The sequence below is a fragment of the Podarcis erhardii genome (genome assembly GCF_964252035.2).
Source record: "Podarcis erhardii genome assembly, chromosome: 11".
In the NCBI taxonomy this organism is placed as follows: domain Eukaryota; kingdom Metazoa; phylum Chordata; class Lepidosauria; order Squamata; family Lacertidae; genus Podarcis; species Podarcis erhardii.
In genome coordinates this window covers 15,591,325-15,604,707 of record NC_138501.1, presented here as the reverse complement: position 1 = coordinate 15,604,707, position 13,383 = coordinate 15,591,325, and positions in this window count along the sequence as shown.

The following is a 13,383-nucleotide window of genomic DNA, read 5'->3' as shown; positions in this document are numbered from 1 at the left end:
TTCTTTAAATAGCCTTTAAAATCTTCTTAAAATAAAGCGAGCGTGAATTCTGATGGTCATTGCACACCAGGGAGTAAGTCCCATTGAATCACATGGAAGTTACTTCTGAGTGAACTCCCATAGGATTAGGGCTCCTTACCGTTTGAATGTATTAATACAGTAATCTTCCTTGAGCATAAGGCCCATTGAACCCAATGGGATTTGCAATTGAGTACGTAGCTTTAGGATGTCACTGGGATTCTGTACCCATTTACTTGTGTGTAAAGCTCACTAAGGTCTGTGTGGCTTACTCCCTACCATGTATTTGTAGGGTTGCAATCTTTGCACGTTCAAAGACACAGACGGATGAAGAGAGGTGTTATGTACTGAGGTTTTTTAAAAAATATATATTTATTCTTTTTTTTTTTAATACCGACAGCAGTGTTATGTACTGAGTTGAATAGGATCCAAAATGCAGCAGTCTGATTGGTCCTAGAACAATAGGATTCAGAATGCAGCAGTCTGATTGGTCCACAGGAGCCACCCAATCCAGCTCCAGATGGAAGTGAATCCGCAACCTGATTGGCCTACAGGAGAATCCTGGAATTAGCCAATCACGTGGGGCCCATTGTGTAAATAATGTATACAAAGCAGACATTCTGGGGGAACTTCCATTCCTCCTCACCACTATGAGCGGAATAAAGAGCATGAAATCCACTCTCGACTCCGAGTATATTTCAGGAGTGGTCCCCTTCCAGATTAGGATTGCGGAGGGAATAGATATGTCCTAATTCATTTTCCACCGGATGTGGGGTTCCAAAATAAACAAATACAGTTCATTTAGTAAAACAGCAATTAATGTTAAGGGGATTATTTCTGCCTGTGGGGCTTTGAGGGATTTTGAAAGATAATCTAAATAATTTGTTTTCTTAAAATAATATCCTTTTAGAAAGTACATTTATGTTTAATAGGTTGAAGACTTGCAATTTGAAGTAAATAATACAATAATATGAAACGTGGGAGACCCAGCGCTGCTCTTATAACTGCATACATAATGCATGATTTCATGATTACATTTTAATGTAATCTCCCATTTTTGAGCTGCGAGTCAGACTACTGTGGAATCTCATCTATGTTTTATACATTATTCCTCCCAAATATCCTTTAATTTCCCAGCCAGAGGTTTATGGATATATATTTTTGTGCTTAATTTTTCAAATTAGCATTTTGTATGCATTAATATGGAACGGGAGAAAGCTAGGAAATGTGCCTAATCCCGAATCTGCAAGCTACCTAAGTAGTAATTAGTAATTACAGAGTTAAATATTGTCTACCATCATTATGGGCTGGAGCTAAGGCTCCACCATTGGCTTGTTCTTACGATTACTTGCCTTTTCCTATGTAGTTCATCCAGAAAACAGCCTCTTGTCCTGAGACTACAAACAGAGTAAACTCACTTTATAAAAAAGAATTTAACAACCTACTTGAGATCAGTCTCTGGGAAATCTCTCTGATTATTTCAGGAATGCTTCATAATGAACGGTTCATGGATCTAAACCAGCCTTCCTGATCATTGAGTCCCCAGATGCTGTTAAACCACAACCCCCCATCATTCCCTCCCCAGTGGAGGTTGTTCCATTAGGGTAAATGGGGCACTGGTCCACCAAACTCAGCCTGCCTTCAGCCAGTCACTGCCTGCCATCTTACCACCAGTGAAAGTATGGCTCCATCTGTGATGGCCTCTTTCTCCACCTACTATTTCCCTCCCTACTTTTTGCCATACCAATCTCAATGGACATCAGCCACCACTGCTCTGACCATTGGCTATGCTGGATGGGGATTATGGGGGAACCTAGGTCAAAAACATCTGGGAACCAAGGTTGGGTAAGGCTGACTAAGCATCAGTTGTTATGAACAGCTAGACATGAAGAAGCATGATTTTGAAAAGCTTTATTTTTTTATAAGTACAGTGGTACCTTGCTTCTCAAATGCCTTGGTACTCAAATGCCTTGGTTAAACGTCAAAAACCCAGAAGTAAGTGTTCTGGTTTTCAAACGTTTTTTGGAAGTCGTACGTCTGATGCGGCTGTCAGTTACTGTTTCCGGGGCGCCTGCACCAATCAAAAGCTGCGCCTTGGTTTTCGAACATTTTGGAAGTCAAATTATTCCAAAATAATTTACTAGGCCTATATATGTGTGTGTGTGTGTGTGTGTGTGTGTGTGTGTGTGTGTGTGTATGTATATATATATGGTGTGCAAGCTTATGAGTTGTCCATAACTTTTCATCAGGCTAGATGGTAAATATAGCAAAGTGGGGGAAAGGGGAAAGTCATTTGATGTTGAAACCACGGAGTCCACATCTGGTCACAGTCTTAGGATGGAATGGGATAGAGGTAGTAGACATGCAAATAAGGCTGCTTAGGTGCATTTCAGAATGCATTTGTGTCCAGTTCTTTATACCTACCCAAAACAGATCAATATCAATTGATCTATAGAAATATAATGGTTGATGGAGTTTTCAGCAGGGAGCATTCTTAGCACAGTAGCATTTGAGACCCAATTGTGTCTTGCATAGTGGGATGACAAATCATGAATAAAGATGAATTGGTTTGGTTACCACTGGTTTTCAAATGGACGGTTATTTTACAAGTAATATCCTTAACAAATGTTGGCCTATGTCAGGCATAGGCAAACTCAGCCCTCCAGATGTTTTGGAACCACAACTCCCATCATCCCTAGCTAACAGGACCAGTGGTCAGTGATGATGGGAGTTGTAGTCCCAAAACACCTGGAAGGCCGAGTTTGCCTATGTCTGACCTATGTCATTGGTCTAGCTATGGTGGGGCCCTCCAGATGTGGTTGGTCTACAACTCCCATTGGCCTCTCAGTCAGCATGAAAAATAGGCAGGGATGATGGGCATTGTAGTCTAGCAACATCTGGCTCTCATGGTGGCCACCAATGCCCATGGGAAGCCCACAAGCAGAACTTCAGTGCAACAGCACTCTGCACTTGTGATTTCCTGAAGTTGGTACAAACTGTAGGCTAGTTACTTTTATAGTAGATTTATATGGGAATATGTTGCTGTTGTTATTGTAGTTGTTGACATTATTCCTAAACTAATTGTGAATTGTTTTCCATACACATGTCTCAAGGCAGTTTACAGACATATCATAAACCAATTTTCAACCTAAGGACAACTAGAATTAGCATGTTTTCCAAACAGTTTTTATGAGGAAAAGTGAAAAGTGATAGAAATTTCAGATAGCCTTCAAGCTATTACAAGATAATGGCAATGCACACACATGCACAAAACAACCCATATTCAGTAGCATTTCATTTTTGTAACTTTTTAGATGTTTTCTCTTCAATTTATGCATTTCCCCTGTCAAAAGACATTTAATTTTGTTTTAAGATCTTTGCCTTCATGATGGGCCTGCACATGATGAGGCCTCAGCTCCAGAAAGTTTCAGAACGCTGGTTAAAGAGACATTATTCCAACACATTTCTATTATGATAAAAACCGCAGAAAAGAATGTGGGCAGAAAGATTGCCAGAAAGCATTTATGGAGTTTGGCTCAAAAACTAAAACAACAGTAGGCTGAACTTCTCCCAAATAGAACACTGATTCTTGGTTGCTAGTGTCTGCTACCATTTCAGTTAAAATAGCTGCAAAATGAAGATTCTTTTAAACAAATGCAATGATACTTCAGGACGACCTCTTCTCAAACAATGCTCCGTTTTCTGTGGTTTGGTACAAAGCCAAGGCAAAATTTAGATTCCTTTGCTTTTCATAGAGGGTCCCTACAACAAACACAACTCCATAAAGCAGACTGACAATTCAACAATTGTGCAAGGTTCAGCAAAACTCTGTAAAAAAATATTACACGGGACAAAATTCATGCCGCTGAAAATACAGGCTGCCAGCAGCTCGAATAATTACAAGGGAAGGCAGTGAAGTAATGAATTCTTTTACACAAAATTCAGATCTTGGACTGAACATTGCCCATTATTGCAGTTCAAAGGCAACTATCTCAGGAATTGTTCTTTTAATGTTTGCTCGATGGTTTTAGTTGTTCTTTTCTTGTCGGAGCACAATTGTTGTCTTGATCACTGCGATAAAAAGAGCTACACTGCGGCTTTGTAGTGAATCCAGTTGGCTGGGTAATGTGTTCTTTGAAGAATTCCAAAGTAGGGAAACAAAGGCTAAGGAAATAGAGGGCCCAGAGCTATTTGTTGAGGGCTGTGGGAATTTAACACATCCCAATGAAACAAAAACACTCTCCATTACATCCACATTCATACGTGATTCCAGGCTCTTTTATGTCTTCCAAACCAGGATTTTAGTTGTGTGGGTTTTTTTTTTAAAGGAACATAGACTCTTTTGTGAATTCTTCTAGTCAGATTTCCAGTCTTCTACAGCTCTCTTCAGTTTCTATCCCCAGAGAGACTAATTCAAAGTCACCATTATTGCCATAATAACCACACAGCTGTGAGAAGGGCTTTGACTAATGAAAAGGCCAAAACTGGTTTCTATCAAGACTCAAAACTTTAATTGATTAATTGGGGTGTTTATACAAAGAAAGCTTGAGCGGTTCAAATCTGGCCTCCGATTCACTAGAGGGGTTGATGACAAGCAATGGCTGTTTCCAGATTCACCCTTTTCTCTGGAACTCCCATTCTTATTTACTTTTTATAGAATAGCCAAACAATATCATTGCCAAATCTTCACATTCCAGTGTTTCATGAGGTTGTCTCTTGTGTGTTTTGAGGCTGGATTTACGGCAATTAAAAACTGAAATACATAAATAAAAAAGTTATTAAGTCTATTTGATTAGATTCCTGCACTCCATGCAATGCCCTTTTATTGCTTCCCACAAGTGTGACATTCGAGTTCTTGATAACTAGCAAGTTACTTGCACACTGAAGAGCCTCTCTTAAGGGTTCCTTATTGTCAGTTTCTGTTCACACAAAGCAGGACTTCCATTACTGTTTCCTCCAGGAAAGAAAAGCTTTTCAATTTTCATAAAATTAAAAATCATTTATTATTATTTATTAAATTTCTATAGCACCCTTCCTGCGAGGATCGCGGGACATATTATAAATCACAAATATAAATAACATAGTAACAAACAAAAACAATACACTCTCATATAGTCTAAAAGGCCGTCAATTTTTTAATTAGCCAAAGGCCTGGAACAAGAGGAATGTTTTTGCTCAGTGCCTAAAGAAATGTAAGGAAGGCTTCAGGCAAGCCTCCCTTGGGAGAGCATCTCACAGATGGGGAGCCACCACAGAAAAGGCCTTTTCTCATGCTGCCACCCTCTGGACCTCTTGAAGGGAGGCAACCCAAAAAGGGCCTCAGATGACAGACCCTCCAAGTTTCCCTATTTTCCAGGGACGTCCCTGATTTAGAAAAGCTGTCCCGGTTTCTGTTTTGATCCTAGAATGTCCCACTTTTCCTTAGGACATCCCTATTTTCACTGCCAGAGTTGCGGTTGGTGCTGTGGTCTAAACCACTGAGCGTCTTGGGCTTGCTGATCGGAAGGTTAGAGGCTCGAATCCGTGCGATGCGGTGAGCTCCTGTTACCTTGTCCTAGCTCCTGCCAACCCAGCAGTTCGAAAGCACACCAGTGCAAGTAGATAAATAGGTACCACTGCTGCAGGACGGTAAACAGTGTTTCCATGTGCTCCAGCACTCATCATGGTGCATAGCTGTCAAGTGTCCCTTATTTGAAGGAACAGTCCCTTATTCCAGCGCCATGTCCCACTGCTGTCCCTTATTGATGGATGTCCCTTAAATGTCCCTTAAATGATGTCCCTTAAATTTCAAAGGAAGCAGATCCTCTCCCTCCCTCCCTGCTGGCCAGAGAGGAGGGAGGCTCCAACTGTGTTGCTTGGCTGTGCTGCTCACCCAATAAGAAGTCTAAGAACGACTGGGGGGTGGAGCTTGCATGCCTTATGCTGATCAAATCAGCTGCATTCCCTGGGGACTCGCCTTTGCTCAGTGCTTCCCAGCGGAGAGATGACGGTGGTTTTCCTTGAGGTTTTGTTTAGCGACTGGCTGGGCTTTCTGCCTTTGGTTCAGAGGAGCTCAGAAGTTGAACATACCTGTGCTGAATGCTTGGATTGGAATCGGATGGATACGTCATCGACGGCTCACTCACCCTTGCTGGTGAAAAGGTCTGTCTGGAGCGGGGGCACATGGTGGGGGAAAAGGAAAGGAGATCTTGTGGGAGGGGGGGAGGCTGTGTGTGTGTGGCTAGTTAATGCAAGCTGAGGGGTTTTTTGAATGCTGGACACCATTTTGTTGCACGTGCTGCTGCAAACTTTGCAGTGCAAAGCTAGGCCGGGGAGCCATCTTAAGGTGAGGCTGCATAGGTCTTGTGGTGCATGTGATTCAGATTCTATTCAGCTGAACCTCTGGTTACAAAGTTGGTTGGACAGTGTTCTCGAAGCTACCAGCATGAGTTTGACCAGACTGCAGGAGGACAGGAAGACTGGAGTGCCTGGAACAGGTGAGGCTGCAGGTCCCTTATTTTGGCTGCTGGTCCCTTATTTTCAAATCTGTAAGTTGACAGCTATGTCATGGTGTCCTGTTGTGCCAGAAGTGGTTTAGTCATGACCCGGAAAGCCGTCTGTGGACAAATGCCGGCTCCCTTGGTCTGAAAAGCAGAATGAGCACCACATCCCATTGTCACCTTTGACTGGACCTAACTGCCCAGGAGTCCTTTCCCTTTCCTGTTATCATATCTTACCTGGCCTGCCCCACTTCACACAACGTACCGACACCCTGAACCCCTGTGATTAAGCCCCCACTGCTCTCCTCCCAAGCACATCTTCCCTCTTTGAATAAAAACAAACAACAACAAAACCACACAAATAAAAAAGTTAAAACAATCATAGCAGTGAAGCTGCCAATATGACTTGCACAGCAGTTAGGTCAAGCTTTATCGCTTGGCTTATAATCTTATTTCATTTCCTACACCATGATACATACACAAACATTTCTCTTGTAACATGACATTCTGCACTCACCATTAACTCGAACAATCTAGGCACCAGGGTACTTAAAAAAAATAAAATGTAATCATGACTCAGTCTTGGACTGCATCTTTATGGTAATCCCCTGCTGAAATACTTCTGAAATCAATTAGCAAACAAAACAAATACAAGCCAAGCAACAGTAGGATGGAAAGGTTACTTCCATAATCAAAGCCCCCAAAAGGCGATTCAGCTTTCCAGTCCAGCTAATGTGTGTTGTCCTTCGAAATAAGTCCACCTGAAGCCTGTTTGCATTTATGGTCCATTGCTTACAGTATATTCAAATTTGATGTGCTCATTAAGCATTTCCTTAGTTCAAATGTAAGCTTTGAAATAGCCCCGCGTGCTGAAAGGGCTCTGAACAGGTGGTTCAAACATGTTTGCATTTTTAGCTGTTGCACATTTTCTGATTTGGGGACGTAAAATTCAAGTTCCCTGTTTTTAATATTTTTGTTCAGTGTGACTCACATAAATCTGTCTTGCTGCCAATGCAGATGCAAATCTAGGTGCAAATCTCCCTTCTTCTTAAGATGTTTGTCTGAGCTCTGTTGAACTGGTTTTAAGCATCTTTTGATAAATGTGGGGGGTGTACATCTGCCCTGGGGGAGAGGAAGGAGGGAAAACACCAGCATGGAAACAAAAATATGATGGGGAAAGGTTGTAGCTGTGCACCCCATCTCTCGTTATCTCATTTCTTATTATTGTACTCTCTGTATCTTATTACAAATATCCAGATAACCAGCATTTTCATTTCTTCCTGTGAATGTTACATCCCACGTCAGCCTCAGTTTGGTTCAGTTCAGTTTTTATCTGTTTGTCTCGTGAAGTTACCTTTTGTTATTTGGGTTATATAGATAAAATGCAATAAAAACCCTTCCAAAAATAAAGAAATAAACAACTTGGGACCAGGGTAACTGAAGGAGCACATTTTCCATTACTACGTTGCATGAATAGTGCTCTCAGCCGATGAAGCCCTCTGGGCTGGACTGAAGCCCTTGGAAACTCAGCTGGGGGCAACCAGAAATGCGGGGTGGTCTTCTCTGTGGTGGCCCCTATTATGGGACATTTTTCTCTCTGAATTTAGGCAGCCCATGACATAAACCCAATCTGTGCAGGGCATCTGACCAATTGCATGTGGCCCAGTGAAAGAGTATAGTCTACCCAGACATGTGCAAATGATGTGTATTTTAATATTTAATAGCTTATGATGTGTGCTTTTATTCATTTTATAACATGTTTTTATTGACGATTTTGACATGTGTTATATATTCTTTGTAGACCTCTTAGACATTTTATATACAGCTAAACAGTATACATTTTTATTAAATAAAACATCATCATCATCATCATCATCATTTTACTCCAGGATAAAATAGCATTCAAAATATAAATCATAACTGGATAATTATAATAACTGTATAATTGCGGACCACCAGAGGAAACAACTAGTGACCTTATTAGCAACACTGATCTTGAAGACACTGTGAGAAATGGAGCATATTTTTTGCTTCAGTTGCTGTGTATGTGTTTTCTATATATATATATACGAAAGCATATATATATATATATATATATATATATATATATATATATATATTAAGTTTAGAAAACACTCTAAACAAAGATAGTGTCACAAATCCAAACTGACACTTATTGTAACCTGTGGCTATGAAGAAGCCTTTTCAAAAAAGTATTAGAATAAGCTAATTTCACTTCTCCTAGCTGCCTGTCTTTCCGTTCTTTATCCTTGCTATCAGGTTAGAATAAATTTCATCTCTCACAGTAGAAGTAATGAGCAGGCAATGACTTATGAAGCAAAGAGACCAAGCTGAGGCAGAATTAGAATACAATTTTAATGAGACGGAACTGAGAAACTGGAAGTGTTACTCATTTGACAGACTTGGCAAAATACCCAACATTATTTCAAATGCTCTTTCCTCTCTGTAGAGGGAACTGTCAAATATTAATTTTTATTTTTTTATTTTATAAAAAGAGGCAATGCTCTAGAGGATCCTTTCAGAAATATATTGTTAATGTGATGGAACTCAAGAATGAGTTATTCGAGAAGTTGCTTAATGATAAGACCAAATTAAATTGTACTGTACTCTGGGTTGCACTGAATGGTAGCTTAGCGGAAGTACTGTATGTAGTCATGTGCTACGTGTAATAGCCCCATTTTGAGCTTTGATTTTGCTTGCTTAGGAGACTCTGCCTCAAATCTAGAACATCAATGGTCACTATCCAAAGCAAGAACATGGAATGTTGTGTGCACACCCTCTTCTCTTCCTTAATAATGTCTGAAAGCCATGCCCAATTCTGGCAGAAAACAAACTTTCCATTGTTTAAGAAATCAAACTTTAATGGTGCCCTGCATGAAAACCTCTGGACGCATCTTGCCTACAATTTGGCAGGCTTAACCCAGATCTGGAGGGGCTCCTAGACCCTCCATCGCCATTTTAAAGTTGTGGGCATTAAAAAAATTTACCCATTAAAAGGAAATTGTGAATGGGAAAGGATTGAGCTTTGAGTTGTCTTCAGTGCAAGTCCTACAAAGTGTAGATCCATTCAAATTAATAGACTTGACGAACGTTGGACCAGTTTCAATGAATCTTTGTTGAATGCAACTCTTTGTTGTCAGCAGGTCTAATTCTGTCTGAAATAACAGACCTAATGTGGGATGTGATGCATAAGTAGCAGTCAAGTACAACATTCCTTGTTTTCCTAGAGTGGACATGCAAGGGGATGTTTGGTCCAGCCAGTAGGAACTGCCTGTTTCCTCCTGGGCTGGGACATAATTCCTCTGCATATGACTAGAGGTGAGCATGATCTTACCTGTCCAGGTAACAAAAAAGAACAAAGCATGCAGCACTCTCTCTCTCTCTTTGATATCCTCTGTCGTTGGAGCAGCTTTTTAGTTAGAAATGCTCTGTTGGCTTTCAGTCAATAGAGAACACTGGGATTATCTCCATATGGGATAAAAGGTAAAGGTTAAGGGACCCCTGACCATTAGGTCCAGTCGTGGCCGACTCTGGGGTTTTGGTGCTCATCTAGATCCACGTATATACTTTGTAACTAAGTCTGCCTTCAGGGGTCCAACTGTGAACTGATGATGTGAGTAAACTTCTTTTATATACTTTAATCAAGTGTGGTGTGTTTATTCTTTTAAGAGGGTTATAAGGGAACTTACCAGGAACTTTACAGCGAAAGGCTTACACAAGCCTGCAACCAGCTATTTGCTGTGCATTTAAAAGGGGAATGTAAAACTCTGCTAAGTAAAGGGACTTGTTAGAATTCCTGCTCCATGATTGCAGTCATGGGATTGTTGTCTATCACATGATGGTATATGTTTTGACTCCACAGAGTGGGAAGTGACGGAGACAGGATGTTTGTGTTACTGTGTTCCGTGAAGTGGGACTTTTGTCCTTTGTTCTTTTCTCGTTGCTGTCTGATGCTAGAGAGAGAGGGAGCCATGTTGCAGTGCTCTGTGTGTGTTTATATATAAATAAAGTAGATTAGCCAAAATGCTGAGTTGCTGAGGTCTGTCACGCGAACTGCACAGACTCTGCAGATCCCTAAGTGTGCCGATGTCTGTTTGCATCGGTTGCTGTGATGTTCGTGCAGAAGAAAGTTTTTGAAGCTCCCAAACAATCGACCAGGAGGGAGCAAACATGCCAGTTGGGCATGTGTCTCTGCCAGGGTCCTACTCGAGTGTAGGCTGAGCTCCTGACAGTTAGGAAGGATATTAATAATATATCCTCTCCTGCCTCTCTGAACATTCCCGCACCAAATAGGAAAGAAAGAGTGGCTCTCAAACAGATCAGGCTACTTCCCAAAGCAACAGATATGCTGGATTCAAGTACTGCGGCTGCTGCACACACAAGTCTTTGACCATATCTAAATGATCACAATTACTCTTCTGCTTTATAATTGTCAAGGCACTTGATGCCTTATCAGGGATTAGAGAAATGTGCATGAGGAAATTTGGGCAGTTAACACTGGTCCATGTGTCCTAAATGAATGGATGCAAATGCATCGAAGTGGGGTATAAAGTTGCATATATAAATTAATCAATGTTTGCAAAGCACTGGCCAACTTGAGAACAACTTGAGCAAAGGGAACCTATCCAACCAGCTGGATAGAAGCTTTGATATCTCACAGGCAGCTCATCCCAGTGGTCCACTTCCCCGAAGCAAAGGTGACTTTCAGAAGAAGTCCTGTTACCTGTCCAGCACCTATTACACTATCAGTATTAAAATATAATGAGGACCCGTGTTCCTTTTTTTTTTGGTTCTCCCTAAGCTTTCTTCAGCTCATTTCAGTTCAGCTTGCGATTTATTTCTGTCAGTTGTTTCCACCATGTAGCACATCTGTGATTTGCTTAAAGCAGTCTGCAGTTATACTGAGATGATCACAGCAGGTGTCACTTAAAAATACAGAGCACAAATCCATAAGTGTTATCCCAGATGCTGGAGGGTTATTTTACTTGTTACTGCATTAGGGGTTGTACAAGGATGAGCTTTTATGAGAGGTTTGTATCAAGGCACCATTCTCTTGTACCCGTTTATCAACCCTTAAAATGGTTGATGCAGACATTGCAAAATGTGACTTGCTTTCAGGGAAAACTAGCTGTACCCAGGTCCCATTGAAAACAGGGTGGTTTCACTTATTGATTTTTCACATTGAGTTCAATGGGAATGAAGTGCAACAATTTTATCTGCATCCAACCCAATGTATTTTTTGAAAAGGAAGAACCATAGAACCATAGACTTCTGCTTCACTTCATGACACAGCATAGAGGTTTGGTTACTGTTCCTGGATTAGCACCACACAGTGGTACCTTGGTTCTCAAATGCCTTGGTTCCCAAACGACAAAAACCCAGAAATTAGGTGGTCTGTTTTTCGAATGTATTTTTTTGGAAGCTGAACGTCCGATGCAGCTGTCAGCTATTGTTTCCGGGTTGCCTGCACCAATCAGAAGCTGCATCTTGGTTTTTGAACATTTCGGAAATCAAACAGACTTCTGGAACAGATTAAGTTTGGCGCTTTTGTTTTTGCTATTTATTTTGTGTTTTTTGTTTTTGAGGCTTTTTCGGTTCATTTTTGTGACTTTGTGGAACCCAGTTCAGCTACTGCTTGATTGATTGTGTGACTGCGGAAATGGATAAAAGCCCCCCATCCAGACAATGACTATCATCAGTGCAGGTAAGAAAAAAAAATTAATTAATTTTTATCATCTACAATAATGTATTATTTATTTTATAGTACAGTACCTTGATTATTGCTATGCTGTCATGTGTCGTTGGGACAGGGGCACGGCAGGAATTTTCCTGACTTGGCTGATTGGCTGTAGCCATTTGGGTTTCACCTGCCATGTAGCAATTTGTCACAACTTGTGAGGTTGCAGCTAGGCACTGGTTCAGGTGATAGGGATGGGAAAACGGTCTTGCCATCCCTATGTGAAGGGTATTCCGTTAATGGAATCCAGGGACTCAACTTGGTTTGGCCAACCGCCGAAAAGGGGTTGTGCCCGTTCCTGAGTCCAGGGGAGCATCTGGGGAGTGAACAGAGTCTGTTCCCAGGCTTTTCACCTGCCTCAGGTGTTCACCCTTGGCTGACCTATGATAGAGCTCTGGGTCAGCGCTATCTGCAAGGGTGCAGGGAGCTAGTCGAACCAGAACCTATGCAACCACTCACTTTTCTGTAATCAATAAAGTTGTGGCCTAAATTCTGCCAAAAACCAAAACTAAAATTTGAGTCAAATGTGTTAGGGGGGAGGTCTCTGGGTCTGAATACACAAATACTTCAGTTCACGGGTGAAATTCAGATAAAGAAATGCATTGAATTGGGGGTATGAGTCCCTTCCAACTTAATTTTTCCTCTGAGACATATTTATCAGTGTTGTTAAAGGGAGTCCATTAAGAAACTTCTTCACTGTTATTTAAAGAGCTTTCTTAGGCTTTTCTTCACCCTTTCCTGGAAGTAATTTTCACTACATTTCATTGTGAAAACTTTATACTTTGAAGCATTAAAATCAATGTACTAAGACAATACAATAGTTTAAGCCTCCGGGGCTGCTAAGATGCACCCTAACTGCCTTGCCAAGTGCAGCGAGGTAAATTTTAGAGTGCCAAATCTAAATCCTAGATCACATTAACTCTTACAAGCTTTTAAGAGTTTTTTGGAACTTGTCATTTTTGGAACTTGTTTTATTTTGGAGGGGGGAGTGCAGTTCAAACATTATGGTTTATTATTACTGCATAATAACTGCAGCCTAGTATCTGCAATATTCTGATATATTGGTGCCATATATTAAAGAATGGTGCATATGTGTGCAGATAGCTGGTTCACCCTTGAAATACACAG